The sequence below is a fragment of the Bos indicus x Bos taurus genome, chromosome X, assembly GCF_003369695.1.
Source record: "Bos indicus x Bos taurus breed Angus x Brahman F1 hybrid chromosome X, Bos_hybrid_MaternalHap_v2.0, whole genome shotgun sequence".
Classification (NCBI taxonomy): Eukaryota; Metazoa; Chordata; class Mammalia; order Artiodactyla; family Bovidae; genus Bos; species Bos indicus x Bos taurus.
Window position 1 is genome coordinate 5,017,228 of NC_040105.1, and position 11,165 is coordinate 5,028,392.

At 45.8% G+C, this 11,165-nt stretch overlaps 1 non-coding gene across 1 annotated transcript; it reads left to right on the forward strand.

The window, feature by feature from the left end:
* The first annotated feature begins 9,892 nt into the window (after positions 1-9,892).
* Positions 9,893-9,966, forward strand: TRNAT-AGU. The gene has a single exon. It is a non-coding gene; the product is annotated as a tRNA-Thr (tRNA).
* The last annotated feature ends 1,199 nt before the right edge of the window (positions 9,967-11,165 follow it).

Below are 11,165 nucleotides of genomic sequence, written 5' to 3' on the forward strand. Positions count from 1 at the left end.
CATATTTGTATGCATACATAGACATCTACTTCTCTGTCTGCCATACTCACATGCACATATATTCCAGATGCTTTTATAGGTACAACCTGTGAATTTTCACAAAATCCTGTTACTCACCCCATTTCTAGAGCCGAGGCCACAGAGACTCTGAGAGCTCAAGTAATTTCAAAGTCAGTAAGTGACAAAGCTGGAAATCAACTCCACAGTCGTTTTTAAAAATATATTATATCTAATTTTACATATGGTAATGTATATAATCAATTAGATAGCAAGTGGAAATTCCCTGTATCAGGTAGGGATCTCAACCTGGTGCTCTGGGACAACCTAGAGGGGTGGGCTGGGGTGGGAGGTGGAAGGGATTTTTAAGGGGGACGGGACATATGTATACATATGGCTGATTTGTGTTGATGGATGGCAGAGACCGGCACAGTATTGTAAAGCAATTATCCTCCAAATTAAAAATAAATAAAATTTGAAAAATCTATTAAAGAATGCATTATGTTAAATTACCTATCTTTGTCCACTCCTTGATTAGACCAAGAAAAGGTTCCATACCTGGAGAAGGCAATGGCACCCCACTCCAGTACTCTTGCCTGGAAAATCCCATGGATGCAGGAGCCTGGTAGACTGTAGTCCATGGGATCACTAAGAGTCGGACACGACTGAGTGACTTCCTTTCAGTTTTCACTTTCATGCATTGGAGAAGGAAATGGCAACCCACTCCAATGTTGTTGCCTGGAGAATCCCAGGGATGGGCGAGCCTGGTGGGCTGCCATCCATGGGGTCGCACAGAGTCGGACACGACTGAAGCGACTTAGCAGCAGCAGCAGGTTCCATACCATGGACAGCCACATGCTATTATTTAATGCACCAAAGAAAGTGTGGGGGGGGGGGGGCGGAAAGTAAGAGTCAAAGTCAGTATTCTTCAGCGATTAGTCTTCTTTAAGGTCAGCCATATATCTCCTCCCTTTCGGACTTCCTTGCCAGCATCCTGTCTTATGTCGGGCAACTTGGTGCTGCTTGGAGGCATCACCCTGAGAAGGAAGACGTGCCTCTGTATTCTCATCTCTTCGTGCTGTTCAGATGCTATTAAGTAGACCATTCATCCACCCAGACCTCCCTGTGACACCCTCTGCTTGACAGAAGCATAAAGGATCTCTGACTTTCTCCACCAGCCGGTTTCCACTTTCATTTATCTTTTCTTCAGGCTAATACTTGGAAAGTAGTCTGGTTATTCTGTTAGTGGTCCTTTTCTTCTAGATGAAACAGCCGTGCCCTGCCGCCCCCGAATTGAGATAGCGCAGCTGATCAATCGAATGGAAGGATCCCCCAGGGGCCTGGAAATGGACAAAATAATCATTTGCTAAAGTTCAGCTTGGTCCCATAAGAGATATGTTGACCTTCAGCTCGCCGACGCCAGCCCATTTGAGGGTTGTCGTTGGGAATGTTTTTGCTGCAGGTGTGAGTAACAGCACAGAATATTGTTCACTGCTCAAGTTGGTACGTAGTCCTCTGACACGGTTCAGTTATTAAGTAGGGGGGAAAAAAAGAGTGGAGAAGGAATGAAGATGAGATTGGTTAGAAATTCTCAGGGTATTCTTCCGTGCCAAGACACACTTTGCACTCTCGCTCTGTAAAACGTGAGTCACAAGGATGTTATTTTTGTTCTGAATAATCGCTAGATCCCAAGGGACGATAGCAGTGCTGGTCAGATAATGCGTCTTCAATGGTGTCATGACAGTTTCTGCCCTTGCCTTGGTCCTGGGGCTGCTGGAATGGGATACCACAGCCTGGGTGGCTTATGGACTGCCCAGGTGGCGCTGTGGTAAAGAACTTGTCTGCCAGTGCAGCAGACAGCAGGAGACCGGGTTCCATCCCTGGGTCGAGAAGACCCCTGAAGAAGGAAATGGCAACCCAGCCCAGGATTCTTGCCTGGAGAATCCCATAGGCAGAGGAGCCTGGTGGGCTACAATCCATAGGGTTGCAAAGAGTTGGATACGACTGAGCGACTTAGCACACACATCAGGGTGGCTTATAAAGAGTAGAAATACATGTCTCACTTTCCTGGAGGCTGGAAGACCAAGTTCAAGTCCCTGGCAGGCTTGGTGTCTGATGAGAGCCTGCTTCCTGGTTCAAAGATGGCCGTCTTCTCTCTGAAGACGTCTTCTCTCCTCATAGGGTGGGAGAGGTGAGGGGGCTCTCTGGGGCCTCTTTAGAAGAGCACTTATCTCATTCTGAGGGCTCCACCCTAATGACTTCATCACTTCCTAATACCATCCCTCCTAATGCCATCCCTGCTAAAACCATACCACCGGGGAAAAGATTTCCGCATATGAATTCGAGGGAGTCACAGACATTCCTTCTATAGCAGTCCTTAAGACTGGGTTGGCACCATGGCTCTATCTTCAAGGAGAATATGACCGCTGGAAGAAAATGAAATAGGAAGTCTGTCTCTACTGTCCTCGTGCACTGTGAGCAAGGGTGGAAAGACAGACAGCGATCAGTTACCAGGATTCTCCTCTTCCTCCTCCAGGTTGGAGCTACCTAAACATTGAAAGGAGTTTCCCAGGTGGCTCAATGGTACAGAATCCACCTGCCAATGCAGGAGACATAGGAAACATTGAAGGGAACGGGGCGGCAGAGGATGAGATGGTCAGATAGCATCACCGACTCAATGGACATGAATTTGAGCAAACCTAAGGAGATGGTGCAGAGAAGGCAATGACACCGCACTCCAGTACTCTTGCCTGGAAAATCCCATGGATGGAGGAGCCTAGTAGGCTGCAGTCCATGGGGTTACTAAGAGTCAGACATGACTGAGTGACTTCACTTTTCACTTTAATGCATTGGAGAAGGAAATGGCAACCCACTCCAGTGTTCTTACCTGGAGAATCCCAGGGACAGGGGAGCCTGGTGGTCTGCCATCTATGGGGTCGCACAGAGTCAGACATGACTGAAGTGACTTAGCAGCAGCAGCAGTAGCAAGGAGATGGTGAAGGACAGAGAAGCCTGGCATGCTGCAGTCCATGGGCTCGCAAAAACTTAGCGACCGAACAAAAACAGTGACCAACGTTGAAACGGTTGGGAAATGACTTGGAATTTTGGAGCTATCTCTCTAGTCTTTGCTTGGGACATGAGCAGGCTCTCAGAGAAAGATGATTTGTGCAGTGGCTCTTGTTCTCACATGATTTAGGAGCTTTGGGGGCAGTGTTTTGATGAATTGTCTGAAGCTGTGTTTTGATGAACTGGGGGCAGTGCTTGTGGCTCCCCTGAATGTTTGTGTCACAAGTATGGGATCCAAAGTTTTACGTAGGCTTTAATGAGGAGATATGGAGGAGCTGAGAAGGCTAAGGGGTCAGCGAGGGCTGAGAGAGGAGGATAGTTGGCCATGTTCATACTTGGAGACCTGGAACACGTGGCTGGGCTTCCGGGCACATCCTCCCAGAAGAACAGAGTGGACAGATGTCAGTGAGTCCAGCAACCAGACCACACAGGTCCTTCTGCCACAGAGAAGAGTGAGAATTTCGGTCATCCTTGTGGAAGGACCCACGGCTCCCTCTCCCAGCTCCACGAGGTCATGGTACCTTGCCTACCCACAAGGACATCATTTGAAGAGAAACATTGGGTGGTGGAAATAGGAAAGACGGGACCTGGGAGACGAAGACATTCAAGAGATGAAACAAAATACAGCCATACTCCAAGTTCTTGGGTGGAAGTTTTGTGATCATCTCCCCCGTCTTCAAGAGGCGAGAAAGATTCGATTGAGTCTTCAACAATAAAGAAGACGTGTTCTTGGCACATGAGAATATAGCACAAGCACCTTCTGAAGTGGAGTGAGTGAAGTCACTGAGGTGTGTTCCACTCTTTGCAACCCCATGGACTGTAGCCTACCAGGCTTCTCCGTCCATGGGATTTTCTACGTAAGAATACTGGAGTGGGGTGCCATTTCCTTTGCCAGGAGATCTTCCCGACCCAGGGATCGAACCCAGGTCTCCTGCATTGTAGGTAGACACTTTACCGTCTGAGCCACCAGGGAAGTCAAGTGGAGAAGAGTTAAATGGGGTGCAAGTTCTCAGTCTCTGAGAGTATGTAGATATGCAGAACAGGAACTAGCAAGTTGCTTTGTCAATAGAGCCCACAAAAGCAAGTTAGCATTTAGGTCATGATTCTGTGAGAGGCTGAAGAGATTTTCGGGTTCAGGCATGTACTGCAGGTTCAGGAGAAGAAGGGGGCCCCTCATGATGCCGTCAGGCATGGTTCTTTGTGGACCCAGAAGTGAGTTGTAAGGATACAGTTAACTCTGCCTGTCAGCTCGCTCCAGGCAACACGGCTCCCATGCAGTTTTTATGGTAGAAACACCGCAGTGCTGAGGATCAGAGTGAACACTGAAGGTTGCATTATTAAAACCATATTTCTGCCGGAGAGTGTTACCAAAATGAAACGTCTTGCTCCTATTGCTCTTAGGAGAGATCTGGCTGGTTTCAAACATCACGATTACTGAACTTTAAAAACACAGTCATTTATGAATACATATAAATCAGTGTAGCTCGCACAGAGACTTCTTTCCTGGGGTGACCTTTAAAAAGGCATACCTTGGATTCAGAAATAATCTTTTGCAATACATCTCCAAGTATCTAGCTTAAACTCGTGATGCGCTGGGAGCTGCTTTGCATTTCCCTAATGGTTTGCTTGCTCTGGGAGTCTGTACTGTTCTCTACGTCACTGTAAAAACAGAAGGCTTTTGTTTTCTCAAATCCATGCTTGAGAAATAATCCACTTTAACTACGTCCCGTTTAGAGGGGGCGTCACAAAACCCATGTGCAATTTTAAGTTTTAATCATTTTAGATGAGCCCAGGGCTGATGCAAAGCCCTTAATATTATTGTTCATTCATCAGAACCTGACGCTTTGGATGAACTCAGGGTCAAGTTCACAAACTCAATTTACAGAACGGCTCAGCAGCACCCAGAGAGCAGTGTCACTAACTTAGAAACTTGGAAATCGGAAACTTGGAAATTTTGGAAGGATAAGTAAGGCAGTCACTCTTTTTTTTTTTTTTTAATTGGAGTATAGTTGATTTGGAGTTTCCTTAGTGGCTCAGACAGTAAAGAAACCACCTGTCAATGCAGGAGACCCAGGTTCGATTCCTGGGTTGGGAAGACCCCCTGGAGGAGGGCACGGCAACCCACTCCAGTATTCTTGCCTGGAGAATCCTAGGGACAGAGAAACCTGCAGTCCATGGGGTCGCAAAGAGCCGGACATGGCTGAGCAACTAACACTTTCACATTTTACATATTTATTTTACAGTGTTGTGCTAGTTTCTGCTGTACAGCAAAGTGAATCAGCCAAGCATGTACATATATCCCCTCTTTTTTTTCCTTCTGCAGTTGATTCTTTTCCCATTTAGGTTGTTACAGAGTGTCGAGCACAGTTGCCTGTGCTGTACGGTAGATTCTTGTTGACTATCCACTGTAAATAGAGCAGTGTGTACATGTCCATCCCAAAGTCCCAATTTATCTCCTCTCCCCATTCTTCGCCTTGATCACCATAAATGAGTCTGTTTCTCTTTTGTAAGTAAGTTCAGAAAACCTCTGGTCTCGGTTGGAATGGATCCTCACCTCTATTTACTCCTCACTTTCAAGGCCTTTCTTTATAAGATAATTTCGTTTCATAAATCTGTCCTGGAGGTCTTGCCATGGGTGGAACCTATTGTCATAGATTGTAGAACCAAAGTTGTCTAGGATTATTTTAAGGCTTGTGGGCTAAAGCATCCCAAGTGGTAATTTCCTCCAAACACTTCCTAAGGAAAAACAGAGAAGACACAAAACATCTTAGGCTAGTGTCCTAAGAGGTTGAAACCTGAGGAAGTCTAATTTAATGTAACTAGCACCACCGCCTCTACCTTGGGGGCTTCCCTGGTGGCTCAGAAGTTAAAGCGTCTGCCCAGAATGCGGGAGACCAGGGTTCTATCCCTGGGTCGGGAAGATACCCTTGAGAAGGAAATGGCAGCCCACTCCTGTGTTCTTGCCTGGAGAATCCCGTGGATGGAGGATCCTGGTGGGCTACAGTCTACGGGGTCGAAAAGAGTCAGATAGGACTGAGCAACTTCTCTCTCCTCTACCTTGACCATGGCCTTGAAGTTTGGGACTACTCCTGTGTTCCTGTGTGCATGCTTGGTCACTAAGATGTGTCCGACTCTTTGTGACCCTGTGGACTATAGCCCGCCTGTCTACACTTTTCTACTGTGTGTGCTAAGTTGCTTCGGTTGTGTCCAACTCTCTGCAACCTCGTGGACTGTAGCCCGCCAGGCTCCTCTGTCCATGGGATTCTCCAGGCAAGAATACTGGAGTGGGTTGCCATTCCCTTCTCCAGGTGATCTTCTAGACCCAGGGATCGAACCTGGAACTCATACATGGCGGGCAGATTCTTTACCACTAATGCCACCTGGGAAGCCGTTTCCTACTAAAGACCTATATCATCAGGCTTCCTGGTAGGCACAGCTGTTTTTCTGACTCTCTAGATTAACAAGTGTTGATAAAAATCCACATGAGAAATTACTCTCAAAGTTGAGGAAGACTTAGAAGGAGAGGCAAAGAGACAGAGAAACAAAGTTTCCTCTTTTCCTTATTTCTTTGTGGATGTGCCAGGAGCTGAGGGCCAAGTTTTGTGTTTCTAATTGTAGATTCCTAGTCACTTCAGTTGTGTCCAGATCTTTGGGACCCCATGGACTGCAGCCCGCCAGGCTCCTCTGTCCTTGGGATTTCCCAGGCCAGCATACTGGGGTGGGTTGCCATTCCCTTCTCCAGGGGATCTTCCCGAGCCAGGGATGGAATGCAAGTCTCCTACTGACTCCTGCATTGGCAGCCGGGTTCTATACCTCTAGCGCCACCTGGGAAGATTCTTTAGCTTAAAAAGTTTTAAATTCTAAGTCTTCTCTTATTTTAAAGTCTTGGCTTTTGCCTTCTCAGTCACTTCTTAGTGGTTTGGGATTTCCTTTGCCCACATCATTTATTATTGATCATCTTCAAATATTTGTATTATAAAATATTAAAGAGTAAAATGAGATCATTTTACAGTTTTTTTTTTTTTTCCCCCAAAAGTTAACCTAATCTTTAAGCAGTCAATGGTTATTGAGTGGACATGAGCAAACATTTTTTTATAAAGGGCCTGATAGTGAATTTGTTTTTTTTTTTTTTTTGGGCTGTGCAGGGTCTTGGTCATTGCCTGCAGAATCTTCAGTTTTTGTTGTAGCCTGTAGATCTTTGGTTGTGTCATATGGGATCTAGTTCCTCGACTGGGGCTTGAACGCAGCCCCCAGAGATTCGGAGGTCTGAGTCTTAACCACTGCACCCCCGGGGAATTCCAAGTCTTGCATATTGTTATGCAAGTCCTGATTGGAAAGGGTGGTTTAATTGTTTCATGTAATTGACTGTGATCGGCAAATTCATTGCCTAAAGACTGCATTTGAGCCTCATTTATCTATTGACCGAATGTGTATCGACTACCCATCGTGTGCTAGACCTTCTGCCCAGCCTCCAGAAACAAATATTTCTCTTATCCTCTCACCCATATCTAATTAACTTGGAAAATACTCTTCGTCATTTATTTGTTTTTCATTTGCTAAAAAAAAAAGAAAAATGTTTGGTAAGCTTCTAAGTCTAGTTTTAGCACAACGCTCAAAATGGTTTAAATCTATAGCAGTCCATTTCCACCAAGTTCACACACCAGGCTGAACACTTGGATTTAAATGTCAGGGTTTTTGAAAGTCTCCAAATGATATGTTCCGTGCCACTTCAGGAAAATGCATTTCAAAGGTATATTTTAGCTTACATATCCAAATTATGAAATATGTTAACTGCACACACTTTCAATTAACTTACCACTTAAACTCCGAGTAGGAGATGAAATAGAATGACACCTGATTATTTCCGCATGCATTTTTCAATGCGCCTGTAAGTCTGGCATCTAGACCCGGGTAACAGACGATTAAACAGTAAAACATCATGACTACCGCATGCATTTAAACTTTAAAATTAACTCAGACAAGATAGCTTCAGATGGTGATGGCATCACCTGGAAATGACTGTAATCCGACTCCATAAATATTGATGAACCTGCAAGCTTTGAAATCACCACCGTTGAATTTTACTGTGTTCTGTGTGCATTTCCAATCTCTGGAACGTGGGAAAGTCCCGTAATGAAAGGGCCCCAGATAGGCCTCGTGCAACAATCTAAGTGAAAAGAGAGCAGAGATGTCCATGGGAATTTGTCGTATACATTAGCTTGGTCTGTCTCTCAAAGATTCCTGAAAATTGGTCTTGAAACTGAGCCCACAGAGGACACACTCAAGTAACCAGAATGAATTTCTTGTCCTTTGAAAACTGTTGAGTCACTAAATGGTGTCCAACTCTTTGTGACCCCATGGTCTGCAGCACGCCAGGCTTCCATGTCCTTCACTGTCTCGCAGAGTTTGATCAAACTCATGTCCATTGAGTCGGTGATGCCATCCAACCATCTCATCCTCTGTCATCCCCTTCTGTTGCCTTCAATCTTTCCCATCATCAGAGTCTTTTCTAGTGAGTAAGCTGTTCGAATCAGTGGCCAAAGTATTGGAGTTTCAGCTTCAGCATCGGTCCTTCCAATGAATATTCAGGACTGATTTCCTTGAGGATGTACTGGTTTGATCTCTTTGCAGTCCAAGGGACTCTCAAGAGTCTTCTCCAGCACCACAATTCAAAAGCATCAGTTCTCCGGTGTTTAGACTTCTTCATGGTACAACTCTCACAACTGTACATGACTACTGGAAGAAACATAGCTTTGACTATATGGACCTTTATTGACAAAGCAACGTGTCTGCTTTTTAATATGCTCTGTAGGTTTGTCATACCTTTCAGTACAAGTTGAAAATATCCATCTCCTTATCATAAATATCAAAACTTCTCCCCACAAAGTCTATTCTCAGAGATTATGCAGCCACTGATTCCAGGAGTCTGACGAGCACAGGCCATGATCAGCATGGCACCTACGTCAGGACAAGCAAGATGCTCTTTTCATAGGGGCAGCGCTGTGTGCAAGAGGTAATTTTCCACTCCGTTACCTTTATCAGCACGTGTTTGGGGCTGGGAAGGGCTGTGCTTGGCTGGCTTAAGCACATGACGTGAAACGTTTGGTGAAGCCTGATCATCATTTGTGTTAATAGGTTTATTCCAAAGCCAAGAGATGTCACTTTGGTATTGCTGAGAGGTAAATTTTTGTCTCTAGAGGTGGGAAGGCTCTTGAGAGTCCCATGGACTAAAAGGAGATGAAAGCAGTCCATCCTAAAGGAAATCAACCCTGAATATTCATTGGAAGGACTGATGCTGAAGCTGAAGCTCCAAGACTTTGGCCACTTGATGGTTGGGAAAGACCCTGATGCTGGGAAAGATTGAGGGCAGGAGGAGAAGGGGATAGCAGAGGATGAAATAGTTGGATAATATCAGTAACTGAATGGACATGAGTCTGAGCAAACTTCAGGAGATGGTGAAGGACAGGGAAGCCTGGTGTGCTGCAGTCCATGGAGTCACAAAGAATCAGACAGGCCTGAGCGACTGAACAATGACAGGAGGGGGGAAGTCGCCACCTGTGCAGTGACTTGAACTCTGCAGATATTAAATAATTGCTCTTTGTTGCCATTTTTCTAGGAGAAACTACTCAGGGAGAGACGAAGTGTCATAGGATACTTAAACGGGCTCAGGAATTTTTAATACAGCTCTTAGGTGGGCGTCCCATTTCTTCCATTTGTGTATACATTGAGTTGGCCAAAAGTTCGTTTGAGTTTTTCCATCAGATATTATGAGAAAACCTAGACGAGACTTTCAGCCAACCCAATAGATGTGCTGTGAATTTACATAGCCCTCGCCGTGGCTTAGCTGGTTAAAGCGCCTGTCTAGTAAACAGGAGATCCTGGGTTCAAATCCCAGCAGTGCCTGGGGTAGTTGACTATAGTATATTATGGAGAAGGCAATGGCACCCCACTCCAGTACTCTTGCCTGGAAAATCCCATGGACAGAAGAGCCTGGAAGGCTGCAGTCCATGGGGTCACAAAGAGTTGGACATGACTGAGCAACTTCACTTTCAAGGAAAGAGCTTCAGACCCACACATGCCTTCCCTTTGAGCCTTACAAGTATCACGGATTTTGGACAGACTTGAGCATAAGCTAAGCATTACAATCTGAAGTAAACACGAGTGTCTACTCCTAGCTAGCTGTACAACGTGGACTCTCAGAGGAAAGAAGTAACTCTTAGGGCCTAGAAAGAGTGGTACCCATTGAACGATGTAACAGAAGCAACTCAAGCCAGTTTAAGCCCAATGCTCAACTCTGGGGTGAAGAGTCTTCTCTGACACCCCATAGCAAGATGCAGGAGCCGCGTGTCTGAGAATGTCCAGGTTGGGAAGGAAAATGCTCGATTATGGAAGGAGACTACTCTAGCAATTTTGGACCAAGTCTTTTAAAAACAAACAAAAAATATTACTTATTAACTTATTTTTGGCTGTGCTGGGTCTTCATTGCTGCATGCAGGCATTCTCTAGGTGCAGTTTGAGCTTCTCATTGTGATACCTTCTCTTGCTGAGGAGCCCAGGCTCTGAGGCACACAGTCTCAGTGGTGGTGACTTGTGGGTGTAATTGACCCAAGGCGTGTAGAATCTTCCCAGACCAGGGATAGAACCTGCGTCCTGCTGTGTTGGCAGGTGGATTCTTAACCCCTGGGCCACCAAGGAAGTACTGGACCAAGTCTTAGGATTCCTTGGCAAGGTTGGCCTCCTCTGATCAGGATGTGAGATCTAGCTATACTCTTAAAAGTACCAGATGCTGGTGTGATCCACCCCATATACACACCACCCCCAGAGGTCACCCCAGTGGGCACCGTCTGAACCCCAGGAAGGAGTAGACCAGAAGCCCTGGCACTTGTTTGCCAGGGAAGGTCAACCCATCAGGACTGGAGTTGGGGTGACATGTCCCAGGTTCTTGAACCCTCAGTTGGGTGACTTTGGGTAACTTTGAGGCATGTTGTATACAGTCTTGGTGGGACTGAGCCCATCTCTCCACAAGGGTACCTACTGTTAACCTCTTCTTCCTTGTTTTTTTTTATCCTTTTCCCTGTCTCACCTCTTCAACTTCTTCTCCC